At 40.3% G+C, this 22,021-nt stretch overlaps 1 protein-coding gene and 1 non-coding gene across 8 annotated transcripts in view; one reads left to right on the forward strand and one right to left on the reverse strand.

Annotated features, from left to right (window-relative positions):
- TMCC1 (transmembrane and coiled-coil domain family 1) overlaps positions 1–22,021 on the forward strand; it is a 155,861-nt gene that overhangs the window by 46,701 nt on the left and 87,139 nt on the right. The window lies entirely within an intron of this gene.
- Positions 6,731–6,834, reverse strand: LOC112443556 (U6 spliceosomal RNA). The gene has a single exon (XR_003031967.1). It is a non-coding gene; the product is annotated as a U6 spliceosomal RNA (small nuclear RNA).

A 22,021-nucleotide genomic window follows, 5' to 3' on the forward strand; every position in this document is an offset into this window, starting at 1 on the left:
AGTACCCCGAGGCTGTGGCCAAAGATAGTTTCCCTTTTCATTAAATAAGTGGGATGAAGAGTAATCATCATAGCTAATAATGAACGCTTCTAATTATATTCCTGTTTGCTTCCTAACATGTTGCCTCAGATGATTCCAGTGCAGTCAGCCCACGAGTTTTAAGAATTACTGAATCCGAATTTCTGGAGCTCCCATTCAGCCCGGTCGGCAAGCTTAGAGCTATCTGGACCGCTCCTGCTCTTTAATGACATGACCCCCAAGGTTGCCCCCATTCTCCATTCCAAATCAGTGCCCTAGTTTAGGCCTTCATCTGTCTCACTGCCCTTTCAGATTCTTTTTTTCTCCATGCTGGACACAGCTTGTGAGAGCTATCTGAAATACTAAAGTCATTGTCATTTCCACTGCTTAAAAAGCAGTCACTGGCTCCATCATTTCCTGAGGGGCAAAGAAAGTTCTTTAAGATGATACACAGGACCTCCCATGATTTAGCCCATGTGGACTTCTTTACCTCCTACAACTTAACAGCTAGTACTCCTTTCTCACGCTTTTTATTTTTCCTCTAAAGTTTTTCCTTTTGTCCATATCTTGACTTACTCTTTCATTCAGTCATTTGTTCAGCAAACATATAATGAGATGTTCCAGTCACTGTGGATACTGTGATGAACAGAAAAAGATGTGATCCTTACTCTCATGGAGTTTATTATCAGATGGGGACACATATTAAATAATCACTTGAGCAAATCTAAAGTTTCAACCGTGGCACATGCTACTGGAGCCTATTACAGGAACTTAGGACCTAGTTAAGGATGTCACTTCTGTGAGGAAATGGCAAAGATCTGGAGGGTAAGCTGAGGTAATTAGGTGATGGAGAGAGAACTCCAGGTGCAAAGGTGCTGAGATAGAAGGACGCTTTCCTGAGTACGAGGGACGGGATGGCAGGTGTGTGTGCGTGTCCATGCAAGCACACAGAGGGTAAGGCTGGAGAGAGAGAGAGGAAGGAGTTCATACAGAGGTTTGCAGACAGTGTTCAGGAGTTTTTCTCCATTTAAGAGGAATGAGTAATATCAAAGCATTTTAAGCAAAGGGGACAGTTGCACCTTTATGATTAGAAAATATCACTGTGTTTATGGTGTGAAGAGTAGATTAGACTGGGTTCAGGTGGGATGCAGATAGATGAGCTGGAAGGCTGTCGTGTCCAGAGAGATGACAGTAGTTTGGATCAAAGACGAGACGGTGGGAGCGGAAAGAAGAATTACCTAAGGGCGGGGGTGTGTCTTACTCCTCATGCCAATAGTTTGGGCTTCACTACGTGGGTCAGTGGTAGAGAATCTGCCTGCCATTGCAGGAGGTGCAGGATCGATCCCTGAGTCAGGAAGATCCCCTGGAGGAGGAAATGGCAACCAACTCCAATATTCTTGCCTGGAGAATCCCATGGACAGAAGAATCTCGAGGGCTAACAGTCCATGGGGTCGAAGAGTCAGATACGACAGAGCGACTGAGCACACATCCAATACTTTGGCCCTTGAATTATTGGTTTGATGAATTAGAAGTAAATAGATAGGGAGCAAGAAACGATATCTAGTTAGGGAGTTTGAGAGTGTATGCAGAGAAGTTTTTGAAATGGAGTAATCTTTCATTTAATTATTCATCAATACTTATTAAATACCAACTATGTACTAGGCAGTTTTCTAGGTAGTTAGAATACACCAGAAAACGAAACAGGCAAACATATGTGCTGTTATGGAGGCTTACTCTGTATTGAAGGAGATAACATACAGTAGATATAAAAATGAATAATATGTTACGATGAAGTGTGGTGAGTATTATGGGAAGAAAAGAGCAAAATTAGAGAAAGAAAGAGATTAGGGGTGTGTACAGAGGGGAGGGGAGTTGCAGTATAAGGTAAGGTAAGCCTCACTGAGAAGGTAACGTTTGAGTGAAGACTTGAGGAGATGAAGAAATTAGTCATGAGGCTGGCTTTCTGGGGGATAAGTACTCAGGCGGATGAAATAACTCCAGGGTAGGAGCTGACATTCCCTACCTGACGTGTCCAGGGAATAGCAAGACCAGTATGGAAAAGCTGAGTGAGGGGGGACAGTAGTACAAGATGGCCTCAGAGGGGTCACAGGTGGCCAGCCTGGGGAGAGCTTCATAGTGATATCTCAGTATAGACACTCTTCCGTTACATCTTTATAAAATACCGTGGGATCGGAGACATTTCCCCCCGTGTTTGTTTGCTTGGTAGTTGTTCCACTGAGTGTTTGACCTACCATTGTTTTAGGTTAGGGATCTGCACACTTTTTCTGTAAGTAGTCATTGTATTTTCCACCATATGGTCTGTCTTGCAACTACTCAGCTGTGTCGGAGCATGACATCAGTCACCCATACTATGTAAATGAATGGGCATGCCGGGGTTTGACTGGTGAACAGTGTCTGGGCCTCGGCCCATACTTTGCCCACCACAGTCTTAGGCACTGAGAATGTATGAGTGAAACAAACAAACAAAAATATTTGCTCTGGAGAAGTTTAACAAAACATATAAGTAAAGTGCATGATATGACAGTTGCGTAAGAGGATAAGGATTTCTAGGGAGGGAAGTTTTAAGCAGAGTGATCAGGGAAGACCTCACTGATATACAAGCGAAGACCTGGAGGATGCGAGGGAGCAGACCAAACCTCTGAAGGGAGACCTGAGGGAACAGCAAAGGGTAAGGTCCCAAGGGCCTGTACTATGAGGAAATGTTACGGAAGTTGGATTTTTTTTGGCATTGTTAAAGGGGAGAAAATGATAATGTACGTCAAGGCCGTAAGCTGTAGCCACCTGTCTGCCATGCCTGATGGGTGAGGAGCAATACTTGAAACAGTTCTTAACTAGTGAGAATTTGATCTGTATGTCTTATTTAAACTTAGGTTGTATGGTCTAAGTGTTAGTACCTTTCAAAAAAACGAAATTGAACCAAGTCAAGAGCTTATTGACTTTATTTGATGATTCATGGATTGGGCAGCATTCAGTCTGAGCCAAATAGAAACGAACTCTGAAGAGCTGTACAGAGAAAAAGACTTCTAGGCAGAAGGGAGCAGGAACAAGGAAGTTACACTCGTCCAAAAAGTGTGTTGGTTATTGCTAGGTTACTGTCCTCACAGAGGATGGCAAGGGTTACCTAACTAATGCTAATCAGCAGTTCCTGGTTGGCTGGTTTGAGTCCATTTCTGGGAGAGGCAAAAAACTGTAGTTTAGTTCTCAGTTTGATGTTACGAGAATTAGCATAAGAGACTCCATTTGGGGCCTACTGTGTTTTGTTTTGTTTTGTTTTTTTAGTAAATTTACTGTGTTTATATGTAGCTTTTTAAAAAATAGTCATGTCAACTGGCCTTGTCAAAGGTGTAGACTAAAACCCATTCTTTCTCATTCAGTAACAAATAGCTTGTAGACTTAGAGTATGTGAATTTCCCAGGGTTTATAAATAAGGAACACTACCCTCTGCAGTAAATTACTGCATGATGGCATTCTACTCTGTTCAAAAGAAAGGGAGGTTTGTAAGATTGAGTTAACTGAGCCGTGTGCAAAACCAGAAAGCCTAGGTGTAATGTTCTACCAAAGGGGAAAGAAACGAGGTGATGGGAAGGATAATTCCTGTTGCTGACCACAAGGTGGTACCCCTAGACCAGGAGAAGTAGGCGGAAGTGAGGAGATGACTCCTACTGTGACAGGCCATTAGTAATGAAGGAATTATACCTTGAGAAGTCACTAGTTCAGGGAATTGTTAGGATGTGGGCTGGACTGAGTAGTGACTATCATACGTAGTAGTAATAGGCGCTCTTTTTAAAGTACTGAACTGAATTGGTAACTGTGGAAATGGAATTGACAATAGAAGAGTGGGTAGAATTTACTGACAATGTTAGAATTAAAAATAGAGATATTGTTGTATGGCCGAAACCAACACAAATTGTAAAGCAATTATCCTCCAATTAAAAATTTTTTAAAAAATAAATAAATAAAGTGACTTCCCTGGTGGTCCAGTGGCTGGAACTCCAGGGTTCCAATGCACTGGGGTCTGGGTTCAATCCCAGGTCAGGGAACTGGATCCCATATGCTGTAACTAATCCCATATGCCACAGCTGAGACCCAGTGCAACCAAATAAATGAATAAATAAATACTTTTAAAAATAATTAAAGATAAAATTGAAAGTCCTAAAGTCTGCTTGGGAGAAGTAGTAAAATAATGTCTGTTTTCCTAAAAACAAAAACATTGAAAATTGTATTTTTTAAATGAAAACCAATAGAGATCTTTCTCGTTTGTGTATTTAGTGTCAGTTTGGTAGCTGATACTATCAAGGAAACGATCCCGGATGGGAAAGTAGGAATAAATCAGAGATGAAGATGTGTTTTGACTTTTCAGTTGTTCTCTAGTAAAGGTACTTTATAGAACAAAACTCATATGCCAAAGAAAGTAACTTTTAGGCTATTGACCCTAACTCAGAGGTCTAGAATGTGTGAAATGAAGGGAAAGTCACTCAGTCATGTCTGACTCTTTGCAACCCCATGGACTATACAGTCCATTAAATTCTCCAGGCCAGAATACTGGCGTGGTAGCCTTTCCCTTCTCCAGGAGATCTTCCCAACCCAGGGATCCAACCCAGGTCTCCCTCTTTGCAGGTGGATTCTTTACCAGCTGAGCCACAAGGAGGTCCAGAATGTGTATGTTTGTTCTAATGCAGTATATTTCTGTGGTGACCCGCAAGATGCCTTTATTATCCTTAATGATCTTACACTAACTTTTAATGTGGTTGTCCTAAGAGTGGAATTGAAGGTGTAGCTAGGATGTTCTTGACCTTGGCAGACTTACCATGCACAGTTATCATCATAAGGATGCCTCTCCAAGTTTTATTTGGTTTTATTTTTAACATCTGAGTTGTATTCCTTCTGTGACGAAGGCTCAACATAATGCAAAGGCAAGTTCACTCTTTAAGTTGAATTTAACCTCCTTTTCCTTTATATTACAAAATATATAGAGACCTTAGAGTAATTAGACCTCTAAAGGAACATAGTATGTGCCTATACCTTCTGCTTTCCCCTTTTATTCACAGAGGATTTGAGTACTTTATCAGTAACCTTCAGTCTTAAGAGGGAGGGAGAATTTTGGCCCCCAAAGTCCACTACTCGTTTTTATTTTTTTTTAATCCAGAACATTGTTACAAGAATTTGTCTTGTGACTATTAGCTTCCCAAAGACTCATAGGTAGATAAATAGAAGGACAGACCAGGATCATGTATGATAGAAGATGATTACTGGAACAGATTGGTTTTTCTTCAATGATCATAATGCAGCATTTTATCTAAAGAAAGATAGGCAGCTTTGGCAAGTTAGCAAAATATTGTAAGTATTTGTTTAGTTAGTTTGTAAGTATTAGCTTTAGTAAGTATTTGTTAATATTTGACTTGTTTCAGTGTTACATCATCATGACCTGTGATTTCGTCAGTCAGTGGGAGCAGACCAGATTTCATACTTCAGGATCAGCATGTATTTATTAGGCATTAGTGTCTCTCATTTTATCTATGGTTTGACTTTGAAAGCATCTTATTTCCTAAATAGAATCCTTTAAAATATGTAAAAGATGTTTGATTTCAAAAATCAGTCTTTGGACAAATCTCTTTGTAAAAAGAATTAGCAAGGATTTGTTGGTTTATATATTACAAAAATATATCTTTAGCCAAAGATCAAGTAAAATATTTGTTGGTGGTAGTTTAGTCGCAAAGTTGTGTCCGATTCTTGTGACCCCATGGACTGTAGCTCACCAGGCTCCTCTGTCCGTGGGGTTTCCCCCGCAAGAATACTGGAGTAGGTTGCCATTTCCTCCTCCAGGAGATCTTTCCAACCCAGGTCTTCTGCATTGCAGGTGGATTCTTTACTGACTGAGCAATAGAACTGGCAACTACATTTTATTTTATCACAGTAACATCTTACTGGGGTAAAGAGCCCTGACACAGATTTCAATATCATTGTAATGAGGAAGCTAAGAATTTAGAAACCTTGATTACAAAATGAGCCCCTTGCAACACAAATGATTTTCAGCCAAAAGATCGCTGGCTATTGCCAGGTGATTAGCAAAAACGCAAAGACTATTAAGGCTATGGGCTAAGCCTAAGCAAGCTCCTCATTTTACAGATCCAAAAATGTTGGAAAAACAGCCTGAGGTAATAACTGTGATACTAGGGACCCTGGGTCCCTTCTGATTCCATGTTCAGCTTTCTTGTCTTTCTATCCTGTTTGTATGTCAGAATTGAAGAACATGATTGTTGTGATCAAGTAGGGGACAAGAAAGGGGGACAAAGTTTTTCTTTTTTCAAAATAACTTAAATAAGCTTTTTGAATGTGAGCAGTGACAGAGGCTGATTTTCCCACTACTCTTGTTTGGTTTCTTCTGTTACTACTTTTAAACAACTCTGGTCATCTTTTACAGATGAGTAACAAAAGTCATCCTTCTGACTACTACCCTTTGCTGTTGTGGGTCTTGCCAAAACTAATCTTGTAGCCATCAGTAATGCCTGGAGGTAGCTCAAAGAGAAAACTGACCTAAAGAATGGCCTTCTAGCAGTGAGATTCTGGGATGCTAGATGAATTTGGAGTCTCCCTGGGCTCCATCAGGAAACTGCAAATCAGGAAGATCCTTGGCAGTCACAGATGTAAATCTGTGTTTTAAACAATTCACTAAGGACCCTAGAGGCCCATGAAAAATACGGAGTGCTTCAGGAATTTGAGTATCATCCCTGTGCAGGGCCCGCGTTACTATACTCTGTGTTCCAATTTCAGTATATGTGCTGCTGGAGCAAGCGCTGGGGTGTTCTCACATCGTCATTTTGAATACTTGGTCATACTGGTCCATCAGCTCTTGGTTGTTCTAGTTCTTCGGTGTTCTTCTTAAATTATAGTCTCCAAAACAGAATACAGTTTCCACATGTGGTTACGAGAGCTTAGCTATCGCTTTTCTCGTTTATTTATTTCATTGCTCCAGGTCTTAGTTGCAGCATGGGATCTAGTTCCCTGACCAGGAATCAAACCCAGGCCTCCTGCATTGGAAGCCCAGAGTCTTAGCCACTGGATCGCCAGGGAAGTCCCTATCACTTTTCTGATTCTAAGATCCGATATGCTTCTTTTAATATATTTAACTCTAGTTTGAAGTTTCTTTTCCTTTTTGCAATCTTTTTCATATCTTTGATTTTCACCTGGTGAAAGTCATAGAATTTAATTCAGAACAGTTGAAATTTTTGTTGATAGTGCTTTAAAAATACAGATGCCCACTAATTTTAAGAATGTTATAAGACTTTGCTAGTGAACTTTGTTTTATCTTTAAAAAAAATTACTTCCCAACTTCCAAATAATAGAATTTTCAGCCTACTGGGATAAAGGAAGCCTCTGAAATTATAACAGAGTTTCTTAGGAAATCAGAAGTGATATGGATCTGCCTGGTTCAGTAGGGCCCTAATTTACTTACAGTAAGATAGCACATGTTGCTTTTCTATCATATTTGTGATTGTATGATCTTAGATGTCTTGAGGGCAGGAGGAGAAGGGGACAACAGAGGATGAGATGTTTGCATGGCATCACCAACTTAATGGACATGAGTTTGAGCAAGCTCCGGGAGATAGTGAAGGACAGGGAAGCCTGGCATGCTGCAAACAGTAAGCCATGACTTAGTGACTGAACAACAATAGATATCAAACGGTTTTTTTTAAAAAATAATATTCTGAAGAGCTGGCACTTTTGTTTAAACTGTTAGAAAAGTTTGGTCCTACAGTGCAGAGTGGTAACCTGAAAAGCAATATTTGACATTTGAATATTGCTTTCTTTGTTTGGGGGTGAATTATTTTAGTTTAAGAGAAATTCCCAGATTTAATTTCTGAGCTAGAGTCTTAACCAGATGTTGACAAATTAATTTGAACTTATACTTTCTTTTTGGCAAATATCACTACCAGGGAAGTAATTCATGTCCTGGTTTACTTGGGAAAGATGTTTTTAGAAAGCTTGCGTACCACTGTTTCTAGAGGCCCTCTGCTGATACCTTCTGGTACTGCTGAGAGTGTTTAATGAAATGGCTAATTTTTCTGCATTAGGTTTGTGATTCTTACTGGCTGCAGTGTATTTTAAACAAAGTTTCTTGGTTAACCGTCATAATAATCCCAAAGTCTTATTTTTAATTACCAACTTGGTCTTGGAACTAACTTTTAACAAATGTTGGCACAAATTCTGAACTTTTGCATAATGTCTTGTAGTTAGTAAATAGCTTCAGGATTTTTACTTTGGTCAGCAAGGTGGTTTTGGTTTTAAATAACCAGAAGATAGACAGTGTGCTTTGAAAACCTGTGTGTGTTAGTCACTCAGTCGTGTCCAGCTCTTTGTGGCCCCATGGACTGTAGCCTGCCAGGCTTTTCTGTCCATTAAATTCTCCAGGCAAGAATACTGGAGTGGGTTGCCATTTCCTTCTTCAGGGGATCTTCCCAACCCAGGGATCGAACTCGGGTCTCCTGTATTGCAGGCAGATGCTTTACCATCTAAGCTACTAGGGGAGCCTATGAAAACCTAATTTAATTTAAATTGCTTGCCTTTTTTAAAGGTCCTAGATAGAGCAGTTTCTCAAAGACTCATTCTTCATTTCCTTGCCTTGTTTTTAGGGTACTCCTTGTGGCAACCTGAACATTTTCTTTAAAAACTTAGAGTATTTTCTACTTCTGTATAATAAGGATTTTGATAGTGTTTTCTAAACAGTACTATACTTGAAAACTAATTTCAAGGATAACTATATTTTAAATGTTAATTGAAATGGGCTTGATATGTTCTGGGGGTCACTTTGAATATTAAGATTCTGGAGAATCCAGCTTAGGCCTTTAAGTGCTCATGCTCAGTCACTCAGTCATGTCTGACTGTCTGTGACCCCAAGGACTATAGCCCACCAGGCTTCTCTGTCCGTAGGATTTTTTCAGGCAAGAATACTGGAGTGGGTTGCCATTTCCTCCTCCAGTTAGAGGTGGATAAATTTAGTCAAATTAGATTCAGTTTTTAGATTTAGGTTGGAAGGATAATGAAAGATAGGCTCACAGGTCTTTATCCCCCTTCTGGGTGTGGGTGTATGTTTGTGTGTACATGTGTGTGTGTGTGTTTGTGTACATGGTTGCCACATGCATGGAGTAAGCGTGATGGAGAGCTGGATAGTCCCATTTCTTTGCCACCACTTCTGGACTCTTTTGCCTTTCACTCTATTTTGGGTGCCCTTGGAGTCTGATGCTGAACATTTATTTATATGTGGTTGATGCTACACTGTTTATGAGTATTTAATATCTGTTGAAGATTCATAATCATATAGTAGGCCTCCTGTGACCTAAATTTTTTAAAAAAATAAAGGGAAGGTTATTAACTATGGAGAATGCTGCTAAGTCGCTTCAGTCATGTCCAACTCTGTGCGACCCCATAGACGGCAGCCCATCAGGCTCCCCCGTCCCTGGGATCCTCCAGGCAAGAATACTGGAGTGGGTTGCCATTTCCTTCTCCAAGGCGTGAAAGTGAAGTTGCTCAGTCATGTCTGACTCCTAGTGACCCCATGGACTGCAGCCCACCAGGCTCCTCCGTCCATGGGATTCACCAGGCAAGAGTACTGGAGTGGGGTGCCGTTGCCTTCTCCAAACTATGGAGAATAGTAGCCTCCAAATTATTTTGCTGACCCACACGTTTTACTTTGCCTCTTATATTTTCATATTTTATATAATTGTTCCTGTGTATTATGTTGGGCCTCCCTTGTGGCTCAGTTGGTAAAGAATCTGCTTGCAATGGGGGAGACCTGGGTTCAATCCCTGGGTTGGGAAGATCCCCTGGAGAAGGAAATGGCAACCCACTCCAGTACTCTTGCCTGGAAAATTCCATGGATGGAGGAGCCTGGTAGGCTCCAGTCCATGGGGTCGCAAAGAATCGGACACGACTGACTTCACTTTCACCTTCACTTTCAGGAATATGACACTAGCAGAATGTAAGAACAGATTCCACAATAGAACTGTCCAGTGTTGAGGTAGGCTGCCTTGGGCGATCCAGCAAAGGCTGGAGAACCACACATCATGCCTCTTGTAGGAAAAAAGCTCCATGACTCCCGTTGGGAATTGGACTAAGCTTCCGATATTTCTTCTAAGATTCTGTGGCTAGCGATAGGAATTCCTGAGTTGAGCTCTTAAACGTAAAACACTGTGGGAGAGTTAGGCTGTGAATGGAGGTCTGACTCAGGAGTGTGCTGGGAAGTTGGTGAACTTCTTCATGGAAACCTCTGCTGTCTTTGGAAGTTTAAAGGTTTTTGGTTCTCAAGCCATCTCCACATAGGGAAAACTATTAACGTCTTTTTCAAGCCTATAGCATTTCTGACTAAAATTGCTAGTCACTCAGTCGTGTCCGACCCCTTGTGACCCCATGGATTGCAGTCCACCAGGCTCCTCTGTCCGTGGGATTCTCCAGGCAAGAATACTGAAGTGGGTTGCCATTCCCTTCTCCATCCCAACTAAATGGAAAACTAAATATTTAAACAATAAGAGATTCCAAAAATGGACTTTATTGCTTACTCTGTTTCATTATATCAAATAGAGAAAGAAATGAAAACAAGTTTAAAATAAATGAACATATATTTTGAAGTATATAGTATCACTAATGACTTAGGAAATATGTTTTCAATTCTGTCTAACATACGCAAGTAGTGTTTCATTAAAATTAGTCTGTTCCGTGGTAGAAACTGAACAGCTTCATCTTTGAACCTTCAAAGTTGTATCACCTTAAAAAGAAAAACCTTAGTTTCCTCCTAAACTCTTTTGTTTCTTTTTGGTGAGGGAATGGTTGTTTTGTAAGATGCAGCTAACAAAGATAAGTCGGCAATAAACGCAGAGCTTCTTCACAATACAGATCTTGATTTGAGTATTGTGAATGTGACTGCAGTGCTGTAGAGCAAGCACTGCTGAAGGTTTTCTGTTGTGGGTTTCTTCTCTCCTGGTTCATGTAATACCCTGTTCTCTCTCATTGTTAACGCAGAGGCAAAAGCCGTTCTGCACCAGTGACTCTAGAAGTGATGCTGAATTCACCAGAATTGAGACTTTTTTTTTGTAATGACTGGCCATGCATTTATTGAGATGATTTCCATCTCAGCAGCACTTTTCTTTTAAAAATGAAAAGTCACGAAATGAATGCACGGCCATAAGGGTGAAAGAGAACCCTAATTCTGATCTCTCTATTTCTGAGCATTTCTTCGTAAAAAGTTTAATCGTGGACTAGTGCTTCAGAGGAACTAAAGACTGATATAACCTTCCATATGAATATGCTCTGTGGAAAATGATTTCTGGGACTTTTTTGACATAGAGATTAGAACATTAGAACATACACAGTCTTAGGGAGCAAGTCTCCTGTTGAGGAGCAATGCAGATGCACATAGAAAGAACCACTTTAGCATCGCATGGAATATCTTCAGCCCTGCTACTGGCCGAAGCTCATCACAGCCTTTCCCACAACAGTAGGTTGTTCTCAGTCACTGTAGATGGCTCAGGTCACAACTGTACATTCTTCTAGGCAAAAGAACAGGGTCTAAGTTTTCTACTCTGTGGCACTGTTGTCTGCTACAAGAATACAAAACAGCTGAAGAAAATAATCTACCCCATTTTGTTACTGTAAGTGTGTTTGTTAGGACTTGAAATAGTTCTTTGTTAAGCTTTCTTCCGTTTTCCATATTCTTTGGTTATCATACATTGTCTTTACATGATTTGTGATGAGTTGCACTGAATATAGAATCAAATTAAGTTTAAGCAGATAAATATGTGTGAGATTAATGTATTCTTCCTAAGAATGTTTGCCCAGAGGGCCGTAGGTGTAAGGTGACCTTGCTTAAGTTTCTTTGCATAAAGATAGAATTCAGTCTGTCTTCTAATTGTCAGAAGTTCAGCTTCGTGAGAATGGAAATAAAGGTTTATGATCCGATTAGAGCTCAGGGGAATTTAGGCTGCAGTGTAAATTACCTGCCTTGGGTTACCTACTAGTATGTGATAATGTATTCCTTGTTTTCTGCTTATAGTTCTGTGTCCTTATCTTCTGTTGCATTAGGATACAGATTGGTTTGTAGATTGGTACAGAAATCAAGACAAGCTTGACTTTTACGTCCTGCTTTCATCATTATGAAGATTTGTAGTTTTACTGAATAAAATCAATTGAATAAATCAGTTTCCTCAATTTAGATGAGTCACACATTGTCACATCTAGACTAACTTTAATGGGCAGTTATTTTTTTACTCTTTTAGTGGGATTCACCTAAAAATGAGGTTTAAAAAAATTAACTACCATCAAAACTGGCAGAAAAATCTTTGCAAAAGACATCAGTGTTGTATAAAGGAAAAATTATTCTTGTGTCTCTCTTTTATTACTCACACAAAACACTTCATTTTTGGTCACCAAAGGTCTGGGGTTTTTTTTTCCTTCCACACAGTCCTCTGCAACACTAGTTGGGTGTCTTCCAGTTTAAAGCAGTTCTGACGCTATGTGAGGATAACGTCAGATCCCACAGGTTAAGGGCTCAGTCCCGTGAGGCTGCCTCCCGTCGCCCTTTACTGCCAGCCCCAAGTCCAGTTGTCTCCTGTGCTTCTGACCAGCTGGCTAGAGCACCTTCCATAAGCCGCTCCTCGGGAATGATTAATTTACTATTAAGCAGAACGACCCAGAGAACTTGGGAAAATATTTTACTTATGACACTACAGCTTTATTGCTAAAGGATATAACTCAGAAACAGGTGGATGGAAGAGGTGCAAAGGGAAAGGTATGAGGGCAGAGATCAGAGCTTCCCTGCTTTCTCCCAGCACCTCCGTGTGTTCACCAACCTGGAAGCTCTCCGGACCCAGTCCTCAGAGATTTTTATGGAAGTTTCATTACCCAGGCAGCTGGATTATTTACTTGGCCTCTGGTGACTGAGTGTAATCTCTAGTCCCTCTTTCTTTCCCAGGGGTGGGGATTGGGTTGGGTGGGATGAGTTGGACTGAAAGTTCCAGCCCTCTTATCACACGGCTTGGTTCCCCTGGCAACTAGCCGCCCGCCAAGCATGGGTTACCTAGGCCCTTATAAAGTCACCTCGTTAGCAGAAATTCAGATGTAGTTGCAAGGGATTATCAATAATAAGACACCCATTTTACTTTTATACTCTGAAACTATTTCAGGAACTGAGGACAAAATACCAAGTATTATAACAAGGCACTCCCCACTGCTTTACCCTTGAGGAATTCCAAGAGTCTTGGGAGCCATGATCTAGGAACCATGGACACAAGACCCACATAGACGTGTATACTGATAAATCACAGAATCATATGTTACAGTATGAAAAATAACAGAGACCATTCTTTTTTGTGTAATTTGAACATTTTAGATATATATTTTTCTATAGATACTGTCTTTTCTCTCTCTCCTTTTTGTATCCTTGTGATTTTTTTTCTTCCTGTTACTTTGCATCTCTTATCATTCACTGTCTGTGGCTTCACCATTCAGCATTGTCCTAGTACCATTTTTGAAATCACAGCTGGAAGCATTGAAAAGCATTCTGACAAAGGAAGACTGAATTGTGACTTTAGGCCAACAATAAGCTATAGGAACAAATGATGTTTAAAAAATTAATACTATTTCAGTATGTGTTAATGTTTTTAGTCCTTCAGAGAATTGTTGAAACCAAGAATTTAAAAGTCACAGACTTCTTCTTTTCAACACAGGAGTATAAAACATTCTACTTGCTTGCAAATCTGTGATTTGACCTTTTTTTTTTTTTTTGTCCACTCTGTGCGGCTTATGAGATTTCAGTTCCCCAACCAGGAATCGAACCCAGGCCCTTGGTAGTGACAGCGTGGAGTCCTTACCACTGAATCCTTAACCAAGGAATTCTTGTACATTTTTTGTGAAGGAGTTTTCATAGACTCATGTGCTGCCATCTTTCAGGTTCTCAGAGTCTGAAATGATGTATGTGACATTGTTTAGTTGTATTTGTTTTGGGGCTTTATAAAATGGTATATTATAGCTTATGTAAAATTAGAAGACATTTGCTCCTTGGAAGGAAAGCTATGACAAATCTAGTCAGTGTATTAAAAAGCAGAGACATCACTTTGCTGACAAAGGTCCATCTAGTCAAAGCTATGATTTTTCCAGTAGTCATGTATGGATGTGAGAATTGGACCATAAAGAAAGCTGAGTGCCGAAGAATTGATGCTTTTGAACTGTGGTGTTGGAGAAGACTCTTGAGAGTCCCTTGGACTGCAAGGAGATCAAACCAGTCAATCCTAAAGGAAATCAACCCTAAATATTCACTGGAAGGACTGATGCTGAAGCTGAAGCTCCAGTACTTTGGCCACCTGATGCGAAGAGCTGACTCACTGGAAAAGACCCTGATGTTGGGAAAGATTGGAGGCAGGAGGAGAAGGGGACGACAGAGGACGAGATGGTTGGATGGCATCCCCGACTCAATGGACATGAGTCTGAGTGGACTCAGGGAGGCAGTGAAGGACTGCAGGCCATGGGAGCACAAAGTGTCATACGCGCTGAGCAACTGAGCAGCAGCAGCACGTCTTCTGTGAGTTGCTTTTTATGCAGCTGTGTTTTCTGAGCTTGCTCCGTGTCACTGCATGTAGCTGTGGCTCATCTGCACTGTGCATCTTATCCCCCAACCCCTACACTTCTTAGTCACAGGTCGGGTCTTCTGTTTCGTTTCCTGCCTCTGTCTTTTATCCTCATTCCTGGGAAGTTTCCTTATTTTCCGATACTTCCCTTAAAATATTTTGTTTCTATCATGTTTTAAAGTTTCTAAGGCCTTTTTTTCTTCTATGAATACTTTTGTATAATATCCTATTCCTTTAGTAAAGGTTTTGTTTTCTTTTGTTTCTGAGGATTCTTTTTCTTCCTATATTGTCTCTGTCTCTTCAGAGTCCTTCCGTTTTTCTTTTTTCTTGGGTGTTTTAGTCTCTGTCTTTTTGGTTACAGGGTTTTCTCAAGTGTCTGGTCATCCATGACACTCTCTTCATATTTGAGGGAGGCATTAAAATGCTGTGGTGGGAAGCTCTCCTTTGTGAAAGCTTGTAAATGATAGCTTTTAGTATAGAGTAATTAGGCAGAGACTCATTTTACTGAAGACCCCTTTTCTTCAGCTCTGCAGTTAGCTTTTCCAGACGAATTATTCAGACTTTAGCCTTAGCTGGTGGATGGATGGTGGTGGTGGTCATCGGCCTGGCTGCCTTTTTTGCTGGAACACTAGGAGGAAGAGGACTGAAATTCTCATTTATCAGTGTAATCCTTCTGTCCTTAGAGTGGTACCTCATTCCATCCCTCAGAGTTTAGAGTCTCTCAGTTTCTCGTCCCTTGTTTCAGTGTTCCCCAGAAAATAAACCCCTGGACTGATCACCTTCCTGTGCCTTAGGAGAATGAGCTGCTGAGCTAAGTGCTCACTATAAATACTCATATCCAGTCCTTCTGTTTTCAGACTCAACCCAGTGCCCTTGTCCTTAGAGTAACCCCTGATACTTCTAAATCCTGACTTTTCTATACTTTTGGCATAAATAGGCTTGCTTCTTATTGATTGCTTCACACCACCCACTCCCCTACCAAGTACTTATGCGACTGGAGGAAACCCCAAAGCTGTCCTCTATTACTGGACTATCGTTCTTCACCTCCCAGAGAGTTTTATTGGCATCCTTATCTACTGCTTTCTCCTCTCAAGTTTGCTGTGCCTTTCTGGTTGTATGCCTTTTATTATTTCAATTTTATTAGAAAGCCAAGATAAATATGTTTAGTCCATTGATTCCTCTGTAAGGAAGCTTTTATTACAATAGAAATGTGAGGGACTTTGATACAGACTTGCCTTCTAAAGTCTTCTTTGCCCTCAAAGTAGAAATCACCGAAAATTTCATTTCCACTGGTTGTAATCCAGGTTAGTCTGTTTTTCAGTGCATACAGAGCCTTTTGAAACCTAGGGGGCCACTCATGTACAGTAGGAAAGACTAGGATCCATTTGTTTCTTCCTGTAGCCGCTAAAAAAAAATAGCACTCTTGTAGCAATTTTGCAGTTATCTTCTGTCTTGGATTCTTGTTACTAAAGAGCTAAACATGAGCTTCGTTCTCCTTTCATTGGTCTGGAGTGTCATAGACAGGATAATCTTTTTAACGTTTGAATTTAGACATTAAAGCTTAGTTTTCCAAATCCTGATTTGGGTGAAGGAAATCTAGATTAAGTGTAGCCTAGATTACACTTAATATAATGTAAGTTTGATTTCCTTAATCTAGATATCTTATACTTATTACGCTAAGTATTGCTTTAAGCCATATGCAGTTGCCAATAGGTAAGCAGTTTTAGCCTATAAAAATGGTAATTGTGTGTGATTGCAACACAGCAAAGTTAAAAGATCTTAATAGTTTAGTTAACAGACGTTTTTGTCCAATGTAGTAATTTGTTCTATAGCGTTTTTGGAAACATTCCAGTAGGAGGAAAGGATGAGATAAAATGATAATGTCAGGCTAAGTAAGAGAAAGAGTTGAGGTCCCTATTCCGTGTACCTGTGTGTCTTAGAGCTACATCAGGGTTCCTCTAGTGTTCTAAAAGCTCCACGCTGCTGAGGCTGGAGGCTGTGAATTCCATGGAGGGCCAGTTAGATACACAGTGCCTGTGACTTTGTACACTAACAGCACACTCCGAGTCCCTGGCTGCCAGGTGACACGAATCTGTAGGGGATTTCAGCAAATACCAGTTTAGCTGGAATAGTATTACTTAATTTTGTTCATTCTGTGTACAGCCTTCATGTATATTTCCTTACGTTGGTTAAAGATAGAACTTTAAAATGATAATATGACTGCCGTGTGGCTTAAAACATAGTGGAAATAAAATATACAACAGTAGCAAGAAGGACTCGGGGGAGGGTTGTCTGGAAGGTGCTTAAGGTAGCCTGTAACCCTGTAATTCACGGCACCACTGACAGAACAACACAAGAATGCATTAAAACTAATAGACAAGGTTAAAGGAAATAGAAAAATGCTTGATTCGTAGAAAAGAAGAATAAAAGAATAAAGAACACACAGGACAGATTTACAACAAATAGCAAGATGGAAGTAAAAAGCAGAAAAAAATGTGAGCACTAACAAAAGAAAACTGTTAAAACTGTGCTAATATGAGGTAGGTTATAATATAATATATATAATACAATACTATCAGATAGCTTAGACATTAAGGCACGTGGTATTGCTGAGGATAAAGAATGACATTTCATAACGCCAAGACAGGCCTCTCAGCAGGAAGACGTAAGAATCCCCAGCAACCTTCTCTTCTTGTTTGCTTTGTTGTCCGTACATATGTGGTCTTTGGATCTTTTCTTTTCACGAGTGTTGTCATTTTTCACTGCTAGAGATGTTTGTGTGGCCTGTGAGGGAGGAGTTGCTCCTTTGTCTGTCTGACTTGTGATAGCGTTCGTGTTCAGCATGCTCTGGGCAATGTAAACAATTGTGTGGGGGCCCCACTTGAGAGACCAAAACTTCAGGATATAATTATTTCATTTAGAGTTGTAGTTATTTTTAATGTAATTATTGTCCTTTACAAAAGGCCACCTATGAGAAATAGAATTTAGATGAAGACTAAGAAGTTATGTTTTAAAGAATTCTTTTTTAACATCGTGTGAATATGAGTAATAAAATATTATAAAGAACAAATCAGAAAGGAGTAGCTGCTTGTCCATTTATAAGGATTCTTGGCAGTAAGTTTTTTTTTTTTTTTTTGGTACTAGATCTTTAAAGCCTTGCAGTGATGTGTCACTGTCAAAACTCTTCATTTCTGTCTGGAGAGAATGTCCTTTTATTTAGAGGATATTCTATTTTTCTGAGGAAAAAAAAAAAAGAGACATCTGTTGGTTGATATTCATGCCTAAATGCAAGAAAAGCAGAGAGGCTTAAAGAAACAAAAGTGCTGAATCAAGGAGCATATTTGGAAATAGACAGAAATACAGCTCATGTCAGTTTTTTAACAATGTGGGGAAAAGCGTGTAACAAAATATACTATTTTAAGAGACTTCCTTGGCAGTCAAGTGGTTAAGACTCTGCATTCCCACTGCAAGAGGCATGGATTCAGTCTCTGGCTGGAGCATTGAGATCATGCCACTCAGTGTGGCCCAAATTTTAAAAAGATTTACTGTTCAAATGCACAAGTTAGTAGTGGTAATTATATTCACTTTGTTGTGAAATAGATCTCCAAACCATTTCATCTTGCAAATCAGAAACTCTCTACCCATTTTCAAAACTCTTCCTTTCTTCCTTCCCCTCTGCCACTGGTAACCACCATTCTACCTTCTGTTTGAATCTGACTACTCTAGGTACCTCATGTAAACGGAATCATACAGTGTTTGTCTTTTTCTCACTGGCTTATTTCACGAAGCATAATGTCCTCAAGGTTCATCCATCTTGCAGCACGTGGCAGGATTTCCTTCCTTTTTAAGACTGAATAATATTCCCTTGTGTGTATAGACCACATTTTGTTGATTCATTTATCTGTTAGATCTTTGGTTTTCTTTTACCTCTTAGCTGTTGTGAATTAACACTTGTTTTCTGGGTTTGGTTTGGTTTTGATAGTAGCCATCCTTTCAGGTATGAGGCAGTATCTCATTATGGTTTTGATTGCATTTCCCTGATGATTAGTAACGTTGAGCATCTACTCATAAGCTTGCTGGCTGTCTTTTGTCATCTTTGGAGAAATGTCAGTTCACATTCGGAGAAGGCACTGGCACCCCACTCCAGTACTCTTGCCTGGAAAATCCCATGGACGGAGGAGCCTGGTAGGCTGCAGTCCATGGGGTCGCTAAGAGTCGGACACGACTGAGCGACTTCACTTTCACTTTTCACTTTCATGCCTTGGAGAAGGAAATGGCAACCCACTCCAGTGTTCTTGCCTGGAGAATCCCAGAGATGGGGGAGCCTGGTGGGCTGCCGTCTATGGGGTCGCACAGAGTTGGACACGACTGAAGCGACTCAGCAGCAGCAGCAGCAGTTCACATCCTCTGCCCATTTTTTCATCAGCTTGACTTTTTGTTAAGGTGCATGCATTCTTTATATATCTTGGGTATTACCCCCTTTTCAGGTGTATGACTTGCAGATATTTCTCCCATTCGCTAGGCTGCCTTTTCATTTTGTTGATGGCTTCCTTTGCTTTCCAGAAGCTTATTAGTTTGATGTATTCTCATTTGTTTATTTTTACTTTTGGTGCTTTTGATCTTGGCGTCAAATCCAAGAAATCAATGCCAAGTCTAATGTCAAGGAGCTTACTACTTAGGTTTTCTTCTAGGTGTTTTATGGTTTCAGGCCTTATGCTCAAGTTGTTCATCCATTTTGGCTTAGTGGTCTTATTCTTTTGCATGTGACTGTCCAGTTTTTCCAATACCACATATTGAAATGACTGTTACAACAGTTATTTAAAATTCTTTGTCAGTCAACTCATAGATCTGTTTCTTTAGAGTCTGTTTCTGGAGCTTAATTTTGTTCCTTTAATTGGGCCCTGCCTGCTTGTTTATATGCTTTGTCGTTTTTTGCCGAGGCACTTGAAAAAATTTGGAAAAAATCACCTATCCCAGCCTCTCAAGCCTTTGTCTAATCTCAACTCCCCCTGGGGTTTGCCTGCAGAACTGCAGCTCCAAGGTGCCTTTGCATCTTGCTCACAGTGTCTTGCAGCTCTGGTTCCTAGTTCTCTTAGTGCTCAGAGTTATCCAAGACCGAAGCCAGTCCCTTAGACGGTTCTCAGACAAGCCAGAATTGGACATGTGGTCTGTTTGGTTTGTGTTTCCGAGGGAAGAGTCCAGGCGTGACCGTTTTCTTCTGGTTGCTCCACACTGTGCTCTGCAGGGAAAGTGGCATGAGTGCAGAATGCCAAACACCACGGTTTTCCTACCCCTTTCATTGAAGCCTAGTGTTGCGTTTACAGTGGCCCAGGTGCTGTCACTTCTTGTCTGTCTGTTGTTAACTCATTGTCTCTGTGAGGGAGGGAGGCCAGTATTTCCTAGTCTGCCATTTTGGTGAGGTCACTCTCCCTAGTATCACTTCTTGAAGTAGGAATACTGCCACATAATGTTTCTCTTTATAAGACAGGTGGGAAAAAAGAAACCAGAGATGGAATATTTTAGACTTGAGTAAGGTGGTTTGTCCTTTATGAGGTTCATATCTACAAATGGAGAAGATGAAATCTAAAGCAGTATTAACCTGTCTAATGTTTTATTTTGGAATAAAGAAATAAAGTAAGCCTATCAGATAAGACCATGTATTGTTTTAAAGTTTTCAGGGCATTTGACAAATATTTATTGAATGTCTTCCGTGTTCATTTCAGTTCAGTCGCTCAGTCATGTCTGACTCTTTGCAACTCCATGGACTGCAGCACGCCAGGCTTCCCCGTCCTTCACTACCTCCCTCAGTTTACTCAACTTCATGTCCATTGAGTCAGGGATGCCATCCAACCATCTCATCCTCTGTCATCCCCCTCTCTTCCCGCCTTCAATCTTTCCCAGCATCAGGGTCTTTTCCAATGAGTCAGATCTTCCCATCAGGTGGCCAAAGTATTGGAGTTTCAGCTTCAGCATCAGTCCTTCCAATGAATATTCAGGACTGATTTCCTTTCAGATGGAGTCGTTGGATCTCCTTGCAGTCCAAGGGACTCTCAAGAGTCTTCCCCAACACCACAGTTCAAAAGCATCAATTCTTCGGTGCTCAGCTTTCTTTATAGTCCAACTCTCACATCCATACATGATTACTGGAAAAACCATAGCTTGGACTAGACGGACCTTTGTTGGCAAAGTAATATCTCTGCTTTTTAACATGCTGTCTAGGTTGGTCATAGCTTTTCTTTCAAGGAGCAAGCATCTTTCAGTTTCATGGCTGCAGTCACCATCTGCAACGATTTTGGATCCCAAAAAAGTAAAGTCTGCCACTGCTTCCACTGTTTTCCCATCTATTTGCCATGAAGTGATGGGACCAGATGCCATGATCTTCGTTTTCTGAATGTTGAGTTTTAAGCCAACGTTTTCACTTTCCTCTTTCACTTTCTCAAGAGGCTCTTTAATTCTTCTTCTCTTTCTGCCATAAGGGTGGTATCAACTGCATATCTGAGGTGGTTGATATTTCTCCCAGCAATCTTGATTCCAGCTTGTGCTTCATCCAGCCCAGCATTTCCCATGATGTTCTCTGCATATAAGTTCAATAAGCAGGGTGACATATACAGCCTTGACGTACTCCTTTCCTGATTTGGAACCAGTCTGTTGTTGCACGTCCGGTTCTAACTGTTGCTTCTTGACCTGCATACAGATTTCTCAAGAGACAGGTCAGGTGGTCTGGTATTCCCATTTCTTTAAGAATTTTCCACAGTTTGTTGTGATCCACACAGTCAAAGGCTACTATGCATAATACAGTCTACTATGTATAGGGTACTATGCAATTGGGATACAGAAAAGATGAGATGTAATCCTCCAAGGTCCTTATTTTTAATTTGATGAAAGGCAACCTTAATGCATAAAAAACTATATAACAATACAACATCAACACACAAAATATAAAAGCATAAGAACCATCACTATGAGCTACGCAGAAGCAGAAATGACAGTGAACTTAAGTGAACTGGAGTGGCTGCCAAAAAAATGAGTTTGGGATGGACCTTCAATAGTTAGGATCTTATCTTAATGTCTCACCTGGAGGGGAAAAAAAAAAATCACACATCCAGCAGCAGGCCTAAGTAGGCCTATATGTTTGGACTCGCAGAAATGTGGAAATAATCTAAATGGTTATCAAGAAAATGCACAAATAAATTCTTCCATCTATACTGTGAAATACTGTATAGGAATTAAATAGTGGAGATCCATATGTGCTGTCAGAATTTTCTAAGGAAATTGAATTTTTAAAAACAGATAGCTTAGCTTATTTGGGTTACTATAACCACGTACCACAGACTGAGAAGTATATAGACACCAGGGTTTATTTCACACAG

This window comes from Bos taurus, chromosome 22 (assembly GCF_002263795.3).
Source record: "Bos taurus isolate L1 Dominette 01449 registration number 42190680 breed Hereford chromosome 22, ARS-UCD2.0, whole genome shotgun sequence".
Taxonomy (NCBI): Eukaryota; Metazoa; Chordata; class Mammalia; order Artiodactyla; family Bovidae; genus Bos; species Bos taurus.